Genomic DNA, 15,144 nt, shown 5'->3' on the forward strand with positions numbered 1-15,144 from the left:
TCGCTATATGGAATTATTTTAAAAATATTTATGCAAAAAAACAAGAAATCTCTTTCGATTTCTTTGTTTTGCGTTTTAAAAGAGTTTCAGAACAAAAGGATTTTGAAAACTAAAAATAATCAATTTTTAAATGACAATAAAATAAATTTTCAATTTAAAGAGTCATGAATTTACAGAATAACAATATAAAAATGATTTTTTTAATCAAAAATGCACGAAACGTTAAATTTTGTATTTAAATATTCAATCACATGCCACTGAATTTTCAATGATGTGCAAGTACAATTTTTGTCAGTCGCCTAACAATAAATATGCTTTAAAATATTGAAAACTATTTAATAAAAATTCAGAAAATATAATTTTTATCTTCGAAAAAAATTATTTTACATACTCAAAATATTGTGAAGTGTTTGGAAAATATCTTTTTTGAACAATTCAATCGTTAATTAAAAATAGAAATTTAAAGAATTTATTTAAGAATTTTGTATTTTTAGTACCTAATTAAAATTAGTATCAAAATATTTAATATTCAAATTGTTTCTTTATTCATTTATTAAAAAATTATTAATAATTTTGAACTTTTCAGTGATTTTTTAATTTTTTGAGTTTTGTTTTTTAATTTTTTTATAAGCTTTTTTTTGTTTTTCGCTTTTGCTTTATTTATTCTGTTTTTTATTTATTCTTTTATTGTTTTACGTTTAAGATTTTTTTTTGTTACACTTCAGTTTTATTTTCTTCTCTACAAATTAAATTTCAATTATTAATTCGAAAGAAAATAAATTTTAATAAAAAATTAAATTGCAACTGAAGAGAAAATAAATCGAAGAAAGGAGAAAAATATTGCAAACTTTCTCATCCAAGATTTCTAATTGTTCCAGTGTTCAAATTTTTAAACAAATAAATATCGAACGATTTCTCTACAATTTTCTTTTTCTAAAAACAAAAAAGAAAATGAAAATAAAATAAAGCTCTGGTATCAATCTCCTCTATAAAGGTGCGAGTATAATGTCGTTTCATGTTATCAACACTTTCACGACGTAAGTTTTCTTTCTTTCTCTCTCTCTCACTCTTTCTCTTTTTCTCCTGGTATATATAGTGTGCAATGCAATTTATTTCATACAGCAGCATTACTTGGCAATTTATAAATTTCCTCAACCATTACAAACGTCGTTACACCTAAGTGCATTCCATCGTGTCATGAATTTGATATGCATCATTGTTACTTTAATTTTACTTCTATTGGCACTGCGACAGGTGATTGTTGCAATTAATATCTACAGATCGATGATTCGATGATAAATATGTAAAAAAATCAAAAAACAAAAATATAAATATATGTACATCTCTCTTGGATTGTAAATTTAATTTTCCATTGGCTTCATTAGAGTATATAATAATAATTAGAAGCTATTAATTATACAGTAAATTACTAATTAATATAATCAGACACTCATTGCCGGAAGTGATGCAAAACTATTAAAAAAATATTTTAAAAAAAAAATTTTTTTTATTGAAAAATTAATTGAGTGATTAAATATATTATTTGTTAGAAAAAAAAGAGGTACGATTAAATTAAATCATTAAATTATTGTTAATTATTTATTATTGAATTTTTATTTAATCGCATTTCTATTTAAAACAGAGCCAAATTTTGAAAAGTTCTTAAATGAAAAAGAAAACGAACCAAAAGCAGAAAGAGAATCAAAACATCAAAAAAATTTCAAAAACCAAAAAAAAAAAAATAATAATTGAAAAGAACTAATAATGAAAAGAAATTAATCATTGACAGACAAATCTTTCTCTCTCACTCTGTTTAGAGATGGATTTAAAAAATTGCAATGCAAATATTATGGAAGTATTTTAATCTAGTCTGCTTTCCTCTATATATCCAAATGCGGAGCTAACTAATCCCTATAATGCATTGAAAGATTAAATTACGATAAACGATCGATAGGATTCAATCTAAATTTTACGTATATGTATATACATATATATATGTTTATATATATAGCGTCTAGAGAAGTTTGAACTCTTTGGGAATGACTACGCTCAGGTGAGACCGGTTTCAATTTTTATTTACTCTGTTTTATGCCACCGATTTTTTGACATTAACGCACCGCCATTTGGGCCTATTTTATTTATGGGATTCTCCCCAGGAACGTATCCTTGTCCATTTCGTTGAATTTATCATTCATATAATATGTATAATTTGAGGTAAAAAAAAAATTTATTTATTGTTTCATATCTTTCACAAATTTTGTAATTTTTTTTTTCGTTCTCTCTGTCACTCTTTACATTTTCCACTTTTTATTTCTGTACAATATATTGTTCATATTGTGCTTAATAATTGGCTAATTATTTTTTTCAAAACTAATTTTTATTTAGCGTTAGGAAGCGTATTCAATAGTATACTCATTTAATACACAATTTGAATTTAGCCGAAATTGTATTTAAGATAATTTTTTACTCACTTTTTTCGAGCGTCAAATTTCTGCTTTATTCACATTTTATTTAGCGGAAATTTGGCACAATTTTTTAATACCTTTTTTCAAGAGTAAAATTGCTACTTTATCCAGTTTTTATTTAACAGAAACTTCAAATAGTAGAATTTCTAAAAATTAAAATTAATTAAAATTAATTAAATTAATTAAAATTAGCCAAAATTGAAAATAATACAAAATTTTTTAATTTAGCGAAAATTTATTTGAAATCATTTCTATTTTACAGAATTTCTAATAATATAAATTACCGAATTTTTATTTAATCGCATATTTATTTAACCGAATTTCTATTGAATCAAATAATCATTAAGCAGAATTTCTATTTAGCAGAAATTCTACTCAACCCGAAGTTTTCAAAGAGTCAAAGTTTTACAAAGTAGAAATTATATTTAGCCGAATTTTTTTAATCGTCAAATGATTTTTTCGTCAAATTTTTATTTAAGATAATTTTTATTTAGCGGAAAATTTATTTATGGCATATTAAATTTAGCAAAAATTTCTATTTATCAGAAATTTCCGATTGTCCAATTTCTATTTATCAAGATTTTCATTTTGGAGAAATTCTGTTTACGACAAATTTGACTTAGCTGAATTTTGATTAAGCAGAAATTCTCGAAAATAATTTTCAATTAGTATAGAAATTCTAGTTTCGATAAATTTAATCAAACAAAATTTGTATTTAGCAGGAATTCTTTATTCTTTCAATTCCATTTTGCTTAAATTCCAAAGTTTCAGTAAATTTAATTTTGAAAACTTTGTATTTAGCCGAAATTCTCGATTGTTCAAATTCTATTTAAAATAATTGTCAGTTAGTAGAAATTCTAATGCCGATAAATTTAATCCAAAAAAATTTGTATTTAGGACAAATTCTTAATTATTATAATTATAATTTTGAAAAATTTGAATTTAGCCAGAATTCTCGATTATTTCAATTCCGTATAGAATAATTTTTAATTAGTCGAAATTCCAGTTTATACAAATTTAATTCGGCGAAATTTTTATTTAGCAGGAATTTTCGATTTTTTAAATTCCACTCAACAAAAATTTTCAATTAGTTGAAATTACACTTTTTGAAAGTTTAAATCGACAAAATTTCTATTTAGCAGGAATCCGATTTTCTTCCAATTCCATTTAGCTTAAATTCTACTTTCTGTAAACTCTACCGTAATTTCTATTTGCATAAAATTTTTAAGAAATTTAAATAAAATTCTTCTCAAGAATTCAATTCTTTTCAAAAATAAAATTTTTCACAGGAATTCAATTCTTTAAAAAAATTTTTAATAAAATTCCTTGCAAGAATTCAATTATTTTCAATAAATAACAAAACTTATCGCAGAGTTTCAATTATTATTTATACAACTTTAAATAAATTCCTCAAAAAATGAAAATATTCAGAAAAATTTTATTAAAATTCTTCGAAGCAATTCAATTATTTAAGAAATTTTAATAAAATTCTTTTCAAGAATTCAATTCTTTTCAAAAATAAAATTTTTCACAGGAATTCAATTGTTTAAAAAAATTTTAATAAAATTCCTTGCAAGAATTCAATTATTTTCAATAAATAACAAAACTTATCGCAGAGTTTCAATTATTTTTTATAGAATTTTAAATAAATTCCTCAAAAAATGAAAATATTCAGAAAAATTTTATTAAAATTCTTTGAAATTCTTTTTTTTTATTCAATTATATAAGAAATTTTTTTTAAAATTCTTCCCAAGAATTCAATTCTTTTCAAAAATAAAATTTTTCACAGGAATTCAATTGTTTAAAAAAATTTTAATAAAATTCCTTGCAAGAATTCAATTATTTTCAATAAATAACAAAACTTATCGCAGAGTTTCAATTATTTTTTATACAATTTTAAATAAATTCCTCGAAAAATTCAATTATTTAAGAAATTTTAATAAAATTCTTCCTAAGAATTCAATTCTTTTCAAAAATAAAATTTTCAAAAGGAATTCAATTCTTGAAAAAAAATTTTAATAAAATTCCTTGCAAGAATTCAATTATCTTTTAAAAATTTTTATAAAATTTTTCATAAAAATTCAATTTTAAGAAATATTTAATTATTTAATGAATTATTTATTTTTATAGTGAAATAATTTAATTATCAAAAAATTTTCTAAAAAATTAATTAAAAAATGAATTTTACTTAATACTTTTTAATTAAATTTGAATATTAAAAGAAATAATTGAATTTTGAAAAGGGTTTACAAATTAAAATCTTTGAAAATTTGAATTTACAGTTACAATATTCTTATGATATAAAATAATGGTTTTATCACTCTGTCATTTTATAATAAAATATTTTCATAAGTTATTGAATTTGAAAAACTTAATTCCTATAGAAAAATAATAATCATTAAATATTTTTAAAAAATTTTTAAATAAAAAAATTTCCTTTTAAATAATTTCTAATCAGTAGAAATTTTAGTTTAGGCAAATTTAATTTAGCAGAATTTCTATTTATTTATTTATTCAATTTTATTGAATAATTTTATTTCGTAGAAATTTTCCTTTTGTTCCCGTTCCATTTAGCTCAAATTCCAGTTCTGGCAAATTTAATTCAGCAGAATTTCCATTTGCCAAAAATTCTCTATTTAAATTAAATTTAACAAAAATTTTCATTTAGCAGAAATACTCTATTCGATTAATTTTACTCAGAGAAATTTTTTTAGCAGAGACTCAACATTGTTTAAATTTCATTTAGCAAAATTCTTCTGTTATTTAATTTCCATTTAGCATAAATTTTCCTCTACCGAAATTCCACATATTTAACATTATTTGAATTTAAATATTTATTAATTTAACAAAAAATTGTATATTTAACGAAAAAGAAAAAATTTTTGCAAAATACTGAAAATTCCACTCGAAGGAAAATATGCGGCCCTGAGTTAAAAAGTAGCGATGAGGCACATCCGAGGACCGTTTTGGTCCAGGTACGAGAGAAATATATATAAGGTCCTGGACCCAACGGGAGTCTGCGCTGGTCACGTCTGAACGTGTCATATTAGGATAACCAGGACTTGAGGATTCTTCGGGCGGGTACATTTTCTCTCTCTCTCTCTCATTCACACCCCGGAGGGAGTCAGTCACTCTTTATATTTCTCCATGGCCAAACAATTTCTAGGCGCAAAATAATGCAGGTGCGCGACACGGCTCAAAATTTTGTCAACGCATGATTTACGAATAAAGGTTGCATAATTTTCACGCCTTAAAATATCTCCTGCTGATGAATTTTCAACAAGTGGAAAAGTGTTTTTCCAATGAATAGGGAATAATAGAACGAGGACGACGAACTCCCTCCAAAAATAAATCCGTTTATTATTATAATCATTCAATTTTTCTATTGAGAAAAATTTTAATTTATCTCTTTTACTTTCTCTTTCACTTACACAGAGAGAGATAGAAAGAGAGAGAGAGAGAGAGAAAAGAACCTGTATATCCATAATTTGATATACAATACCCGCAGGGGTTTCTAATAAATCAAATTCGAAAAAAATTTGTTTTGAAAAGTATGTGTGAAAATTATTTCCATTCACTTCTTTTTTTTTTTTTTTGTTTTTTATTTGCAAATTATTTACTTGCTTCAAATGAAAAAAAAAAACATGTTTTTGTGTCAAAAAAACCAGATTTCGAGGGAACGACTTTTCAAATCGCATTTTTTAACATCCCACGTTTCAGTGGCGGACCGGCTTCGTCCTCGAAACCTAGTGACTATAATATGCTCGTAAATTAAATTTTTTCACCAATGATTTGTGAAGCGACTCGGCTTTTTTATATTCGCACTGTTTTTTTTTCTGTTTTTATTTTAATTAATTTCGATTTTTACCGGTATTTGCAGTATGAAAAAAATGACTTCTGTTATTTTTTGTTTCACGCAAAATTTTCTTTTTTTTCAAAAGACCTAAATATTTATTTCGATTTTAGTTTTTATTAATATTTGGTTAATAATTACAAAATTAACTATTACCTAAATTTAAAATTTGAAATTTTTCCGGAAATTAATAATATTTAATTATTAATTATTTTTATTAGGATCAAAAACAATGAGTAACATTTGTTTATTTTTTATTAGTAAATTTTCTTTAGAAAATTAAAAAATTATTCTAAATTTAAAAAATGCAGAATAAGTTTTCTTTAATATGTAAAATTTATTTTTTAGGAAAATCTTTTACTTTAATAATTCGAAGAAGAATTTTTCTTATTTTAGATCAAATAAATTTTAAAGAGCATAAATTTTTATCTTCTTCTTTAGAAAAACTTCGTTTTGCAAAATCTAGAGAAATGGATAATCGTGTAATAAGCAAATTTCTTTTTTAAGGAGGAGATTTTTTTTCCATCCTCTTTCTTTTTTGCGATCTACATAAAAAAAACTAGCAGAACTTCATATTTATAATGAACTAGTTGCACAAAGCAAATGCCAGTGAAAAAAAAGTCTTTCTGCTACGATTTCCCTCTCGTCCAACAAGAAGGAAAAAAATCCTCCTTTGATCGAGTATTTACTGGTCAAAAGGAAATCCTCGAATGACTTTTACTCTACCTTGAATTTCCTCTGTGTCTTCAAAAGAACACTATGCTTTTGCCTGGACAAAAAGAATTTAATTCCCTATATTTTTGCATTAACATCCCCACAAAGAGGAATCTAAAGAGATATTTATTTATTTATTTATTTATTATTTCATATTATTAATTAGTTTCCGAAAATAAGGGAAAATTATAAAATCTATTAAATTTTAAATGCGATATTTTAATGTATAAATTTCTTTTGTTATTTAAAGTTTTTTCTGTTTTGTGACATTTTTTTAATGGACTCATTTATAATTTTTAATTTTTATTTAAATAAAAGTTAGAAATTTATACAATCATTTTTTAAATGTTAATATTAATAATATAAATAATAATTTTTTAAACGTTAATTAATAATATATAAATAATAATATACAAAAGTCAGATATTTTTATTAAAACTATTGAGAAAAATTAAATTTTTAGAATTCAAAAGAAAATTCTGAATTTTTGTGATTTTTATTTAATGAATAATTTTACTTAAATATTTCAATATTAATTGACTTTTAAAAGTCAATTTACAAATGATTGCAGAAACTCAATTATTTTTTAAAGTAATAAAATTCTTCGTACAAAAGTTCAATTATGTACAAAATTTCAAAAAAAATTCTCGTCAAAATCACAATTAGCATTATAAATAACAAAATTCTTCTCCAAAACTCAATTATTTTAAAAAGTTTTCCTGATTTCAATGATTTTCAATATCTACTATTTTAGTAAATGTCCTAAAAGAATTCAATTATTAACAAACTGTTTATAGATTTCTTCTCAATAATTCAATTAATTTCATAAATAATAAATTTTTTTTATAAATTCAATTATTATTTTTATAAATAATAAATTTGTTTTAGGAATTCAATTATTTTCATAAATAATAAAACTCATCGCAGAATTTTAATTATGTTTAGTACAATTTTAATCAAATTCGTCGAAAAATGTAATTATTCTTAAAAATTTTATTAGAATTAGTCAAAAGAATTTAATTATTTAAAAATTTGTTGCCAAAAATATTTGTAAGAATTAAATTTTAAAAAACATTTAATTATATTCAATACATTATTTACTTTTGTATTTGAATAAATGAATAATTCGGAAAAGGTTTCAAATTAAAATATTTGAAAATTTGAATTTTCTCTGCTTTTAACTGACAATTTTGAAGAATTAATTTTTTTGAAAAAGTTTAATTTAATTTTTTTTTAAAATTATTTCAAATTACATGGAAATTTTTCCAAATATTTTTTTTTATAGGAAAAGAAATTTTCCTATATTTTTATAAGGAAATTTTCCTAAACTTTTAAGAGAAAATTTTTCCAAAATTTTTTTAGAAAAATTCCCTTATCTGTGTTAGTAAATCTTTCTAAATAATTAGTAAAATTTGTTTCCTGGGAGAATTTCTAAAATTTTTCCTAACAGTATATTTAATTGAAAAATTTCCGAATAATTGAAATTTCGTAAAATTGAATTTTAAACAAATGGATTTGAAAATTCTCAAAGAACTTTTTCAAAAATTTTAAATAGTTGATTTAGAGAAGAATTTTAGTTAAAAATTCTAGAAAATAATAATAATTGAACTGAAATAATAAAAAACCATTTTTAAGAAGTTATAGTAACAAATTTTTAATATAAAATAATGATAATACTTTTATAAAGTTGTTTAATTTCAAAAAGGTTTGAATTTGACATTTTTAAAAATCTTAATTATTGTGAAAAAATAATTATAATTAGATATTTATTTAAAAAAGAAGTTATTGATGTTTTTTCGAACAATTTTACAATTAAAGAAATTCGTAAATAAATGTAACAGAACATTTTTTTGAGTAAAATTTTTTCCTTTATTTTCTAAAAATTTGAATAATTTTTCTAAAAATTAGCAATTTTCTAATATTTTTTATAAATAAAGAGCAAAAAAATTTGCATAATTTAGATCAGTCAAACGAAATTTGTTACAAAAAAACGTATAAAAAACAAAATTTATTTAGTTAATCATATTTTTTTCAACTTTCTAATTTTCTAATTTCAAATATGTATTATTATTTTATTGTAAATCATGAAAAATACCTGCATATTTTCGATTTGTCAAACAATATTTTCTAAAAAAAATTCTTCAGATGTGGACAAAGAGAATGAATGAAAGAATTTGTCGATTATTATAGTTAATTGTAAATAATTTTTATTAATGCATAAGGTTAGAAAATAAAGTGGGGGGAAAGGAGATTATTTTATTTATATTAATCTATTTTTTCAATGTATTAATATTTATAGAAATATTAATATAAATATTTATAAATATTAGTTACTAATTCAACAAATTTCCCTATTCATAAGAAACTTATCACTTCTTTTCTTTCTCCTTTTTCTTCGAAAAAAAAGGAAAAAAAAATCACGGTTAATTAGAGTAAAAAATCTGTTTTCTTGATAATTCTTTCGGTAGTAAAAAAAAAGTCCAACCGGAGAAGATCCATTTTGCAAATTAATTGAATTACGAATGGTACAAGACTTGCAAGGATGCTGGTAGGCTTATTTAGTGGTTTTCAAGGGTTTGCCGCCATCTTGTTCTTCAAGTACTGCTACTCGTGTTCTAACCATCGTGCACACTGCACTTCTACCTTTCTCAAGGACCTTTTCTTTCGCTCAACATTTCCAACTTGAGGGCTCGACGTCGTTATTAATTGATTCGCATCTCTCTCTCTCTCACTCACTCACTCTCTCTTTTTCGTTGGTGTACCACACAACTCTGCAAGCGCAATTTACTCTCATAATGAGATTAATTAACAACTGTTTAAAAATGTCCTCTCCACATTTCCCAATATGATGTATATGTAGATATATCAAGTTGCATACTCGCGAAGCGCAAGTAATTTGCAAATTTAATTATCACTTTGATCGCAAAATGCGAGGGAAATTTGCATAAATTGCGCGAGGATAACTATTTTACTGGTTTGAGTGATTATTATTTGATTGTGAAGATTTAATTTGTGATTGACTTTAAATTATGGTGGTTGGAAAACAATGATGGTTGATGATAGGGTTATTGACGTTTTCTTATGGTTGCTACCATTGACTGTAATTATCATTGTTTGTAATTACCATCCACTGTAATTACCATTGTTTGTAATTACCATAGAGTGTAATTACCAGTGATTGTAACTACCATCGACTGTAATCACCAGTAATTGTAACTACCATAGATTGTAATTACCACTGATTAGAACTACCATTGACTTTAGTTTTTCACTGGTTGCAACTATCATTGACTATCATTATCAGTAATTGAAACTACCATTGACTTTAATTACCATTGACTGTAATTACCATTGTTTGTAATTACCATAGAATGTAATTACCATTGTTTGTAATTACCATTGTTTGTAGTTACCATAAAGTGTAATTACCATCGACTGTAATCACTAGTAGTTGTAACTATCATTGATTGTAATTGCCACTGATTAGAACTACCATTGACTTTAGTTTTTCACTGGTTGCAACTATCATTGACTATCATTATCAGTAATTGAAACTACCATTGATTTTAATTACCATTGATTACCACTAATTGTAATTACCCTCGACTGTCATTACCACTAATTTTAATTACCACTGTCTGCAACTGCCACTGATTGTAACTACCATTTATTGTAACTACCATCGACTATAATTACCATTAATTGTAATTACCATCGATTGCAACACAACCATACTAATTTATAATTACCCCCGACCGTAATATTTATAGGAATAGTAATTTATTTATTTTTAATAATTAATTTACTCCATATAGAAAAAATCCCCAACCACCGAGAATCGAAACCACGACCCCAAGTTCCACAAGTCGATGGCCTAACCACCGGACCAAGGACACACGTTATAAAAATTTTTCCATACAGAAATATTTTATATGTAAAAGACCCTGTGAATTATATCTATTTTTTCGCAGAAGTTCCAATTATATCTTTTCCTTCAATCGTGATTTTTCAATTTTCAGGGACTTTTCCGCATTGGAATTTCGTAAGAGAAATAAATATATTTATCCTTTATTTCTTTATTTATGTCCAGTGAACGAACCGGTTATCATCAATGCGAAACCAATATAACGTAACCGGTAAGTTCACGATAAACTGTTCATTGGTAAATTTATGGGGTAGAAAGTCCCATTAAGCTTTACTTTGTTGCAAATTCATTCATATCTTTTGCGTTTAAGAGCCAATTTAACCAATGTTATTAAATGCAAGAATTTAAACAACGTGTTTTATAGAGAGTAGACTATGAAATTTTATTATCATCCAAGTAATTATATTCTTCATTTAAATATTAAATATATACAAATTTATTTTTTTTTCCACACTTTTTTTATGCGTAAATATGGTATTTTCATTTTTTTCTTCTTCTTCTTCTTTTAGTCTCATATAAATAAATATATAATAAGTCTTCTTGCGCACGTGTTAATTAATTTGTATACGCTACTTATGCAATCGTTTAACTATAATATTTTGATTTATTTGTATTTTTAATTTTTAATTATTGTATATAAAAGTTTATTTATTTTATTTAATATTTAATGCGGGTGTGTTTAGATTATATTTATTTTTTTTTATTTTTAGTTTTTTTAGATTAGTTATATTTTATTGTTGTTAGACAATTTATATTGTTAATTATTAGTTTTTTAAATTGTTAAAATAAAATTCTTAAATAAATAATAAATAAATAAATTCTTCAATAAAATTATTATTAATTACTATTATTATTTTTAAATTATTAGTCTTTTATAGTTTTAATTATTTTCTTTGCTATTTTACTATACTTTCATTATATTATATTACTCGCTAAACATAAATTAGTAGTTTTCTAATAATTAAAGAGGGAATATTCGATTACCAATTTAATAGTAAAAATTTTACTAAGTTTCAGTTAAAGAAACTACTAATTTTACTAACTTAATGGTTTCGTACTAAAAATTTGAAAAATCCTTAATATTTAATTGACAAACGAGTTCGGACTTTTTTTAGTACTTTTTTCTAACTAGAATTAGCAGAAAAATACTAATAACTGAAACTGACTATTAATAATTAATCCGAAGTCTTTCAGTATTTTTTTTTTGCTAATTATAATTAGTAGAAAAATACTAATGACTGAAACTAACTAATACTATAATTAATCCGCATTCTTTTTGTACTTTTTGCTAATTAAAATTAGTAGAACAATACTAATAACTGAGACAATATGAATTTTAATTAATTCTTATCGTAAATAATTTGATAAAAATATTTTAAAAATTTTTTCTGCTAATGAATTTATCTTTTTGAAATGCATAATATTTAAATGAAAATTAAAAAATTATTTCAGAATCCAAAGCCTGTTTCCTCTAACGGTAGTCGCAGAACTTGAATTGAATAGATCTCTAAGCAGATGAGATGCTTTTCTGACATGACAAATCACTGAGCAAGCCTACATAATGTTTATTTCTTCAAGCAGCAAAAGGTATTTCTCTTTTCAGTATTTAAAATTTCATTTTTAGTGCGCAAAATAAGAAAAAAATCTTTTTTTAAGATACATCCTCTCTAGATTTAAAATAGTAAAAAAAATCGTCTAATTAACAAAATTAGTAAACATTTCCGTACTAATTCTTAGTATTTCGGAAATTATTTCAAAATTATTCTTTAAAAGAACAATTCCACTAATTCTTACTATTTCATTTGGAATTAAATTTTTTACTTCAGTTGTAGTTTTTTGCTTTCTAAATTTGAATTAGTAAAAATGTTTACTTAATTTGAGTTATAGTGACTAAATTTTTGTTTTTGAATTAGTAAATTTTACAAATAAACTAGTAGAAATTGCTATTTATTAGTAAAATTAGTAAATTAGAATTAATAAATTAGTAGAAATTACTATTTATTAGTAAAATTAGAAAATTAGAATTAGTAAATTTTACTAATAAATTAATAAAAATTACTAATTATTAGTAAAATTAGTGAATTAGAATTAGTAAATTTTACTAATAAATTAGTAGAAATTACTATTTATGAGTAAAATTAGTAAATTAGAATTAGTAAAATTAGTGAATTATAATTAGTAAATTTTACTGATAAATTAGTAGAAATTACTGTTATTTGTAAAATTTACTAATTCAGAAGCAAAATGTCAATTACTAATTCAAGTTTAGAGAATATAGTATTTTTTATAGTTTAGTTTTTTACACAAGAATTAGTAAAAATTTTTGCTAATTTAAATTAGTGGAGCATAAATTTTTTACTATAATCAAAACTAATCAAAATTCACAGTCTCTACGAAGTCTAGTTGAAACTTTTTATTTTTATTAATTTTTTTTATTAATATTTATAATATTTGAATATGCGTAAAATAACAATAATAATTTATTTTAAACCATAAGTTTCCCCTTCTCCCTTAAAATTATAATTGCAAATTTTTCTATACTGTTTTACTTTTTCTACACTGAACAAAATGAACAATGATGAATAAAATTTTTCATATTATATTTTAAAATCAGTATTATTATATTTCTATACGACTATTATATTTTCATACACCTATTATATTATCAAAAATTAATTTGTTTGGACTGAAGTAATTTTTCCTTTATTAAATAAAACATGTTTATTATACATTAATTAAAATACTGTTTATAAAGTTGAAAGTAGCTTCTCGCTTTTTTGTTATTGTCAAAAAAAAAAATATATATACGCACATTTTTTCTGGGGGAAATATATTTACACGCAGGAAAAATAGCAATGCACCTAATAACAGTAGGAGATACTATGCTTTTACAATTTTAATACAAATCAATTTTGTTTTGTTTTGTTATTTTTAATTATTTTCCTTTTAACCCATGTGGAAAGCAGGAGAAAAATGAATAATTTGATCATTTCAGTTGTGCACCCACCTTTTTTTTAATTATGGTATATAATATATAGATTGTCCCTGGAATGAAGAGTAATAAAAATAATGTGAGTACTTCTTATGTGTATATATGTGACGAATGAGAAAAAAACACGAGCACAACGCGGAAAGGTGCCAAGGTACTAATTACTTAAACTTGCAATTAAGTGCTCCCTCTTGCGCCATAGTAGAAAAAAAATTCCGGACACAGACATTCACGGAAGTGTACTTCGCACCTCTTTGCGCTTCCCACAGACTCTCTCGCTACTTTTTTTTTTTTTTTTTTAATTTTATTTTGCCCTCCGTCGCGTTCCTCGTGTTTTAAATTCACAGGTTTGGATCCTCGTGGATCTTGACTGCAATTAATTAACGTACCACCCACACTAGTGACATTTAGTTGGCACACGCGAGTATTATTCAAGTTAATACACACATTTCTGTCTCTCGCAATTATGTATATATGTATATACCCCATGAAAGTCGTTGCAAAGGCGACGTAGTGTAAATGAAAACTGCAACCCCTTTTTCAAGAAAAGTGTTTTTTTTTCTCTTTTTTGCTTTTTTTTAACGCAAACTTTCTCAATTTAATAAATAAAGCTGACTGCTTTTTCAAAGGGGTAGAAGAAGAGAGGAAAAAAAACAGTGAAACGTTTGGGAATTGCAATTTTTTTTTTATATTATATTATACACTTTTATGCTCTTGTGTTATTATTAATACAAAAAAATAAAGGAAGCATCAAAGGTAAAAGAACAGTCGAATAATTGCGAAATTAAAAATTCTTTGATACGTGATTTTTGAATTTAAAAATGGTAAATGTACCGAAAAATATTTTATATTTTATTTCCAAAAACCGATTTTCTGCCTATCATCAAATAAATATTTACTTGAGTCAAATAATTTTTATTTAAATCAAAGAAATTTTCATCGAACCAATAATAATATTTCGTTAATATTAATATTAATCGTTTGTCATTTAATTATAGCAAACATTAATTAATATTTTTAATATAATTAAATTCATTAATAAAAAAAAACAGAAAAGTAATTAAATACCTGCCAAAAAAGGAGAATTTTCTGAAAAGAAATTTTCAAACAATAAAAAATAAAATAATACATGGAAATAATTTATAAATACGAGGAAGAGAGAGAGAGAGAGAGAGAGAGAGAGAGAGAGAGAGAGAGA

The 15,144-nt window shown here is 23.5% G+C and overlaps 1 protein-coding gene and 1 long non-coding RNA gene across 10 annotated transcripts in view; one reads left to right on the forward strand and one right to left on the reverse strand.

The window, feature by feature from the left end:
- LOC122505728 (transcription factor Sox-2) overlaps positions 1 to 15,144 on the reverse strand; it is a 226,040-nt gene that overhangs the window by 182,096 nt on the left and 28,800 nt on the right. The window lies entirely within an intron of this gene.
- Positions 1 to 15,144, forward strand: part of LOC122505733 — a 166,202-nt gene that overhangs the window by 11,353 nt on the left and 139,705 nt on the right. For 2 of the 5 annotated variants that reach the window (XR_006301939.1, XR_006301936.1), the window contains exons 3-4: positions 11,052 to 11,168; positions 12,410 to 12,544. This is a non-coding gene — a long non-coding RNA (uncharacterized LOC122505733). The remainder of the gene's footprint in view (positions 1 to 11,051; positions 11,169 to 12,409; positions 12,545 to 15,144) is intronic. The other 3 variants (XR_006301940.1, XR_006301937.1, XR_006301938.1) reach the window with 2 other exon arrangements.

This window comes from Leptopilina heterotoma, unplaced genomic scaffold, assembly GCF_015476425.1.
Source record: "Leptopilina heterotoma isolate Lh14 unplaced genomic scaffold, ASM1547642v1 Lhet_365, whole genome shotgun sequence".
In the NCBI taxonomy this organism is placed as follows: Eukaryota; Metazoa; Arthropoda; class Insecta; order Hymenoptera; family Figitidae; genus Leptopilina; species Leptopilina heterotoma.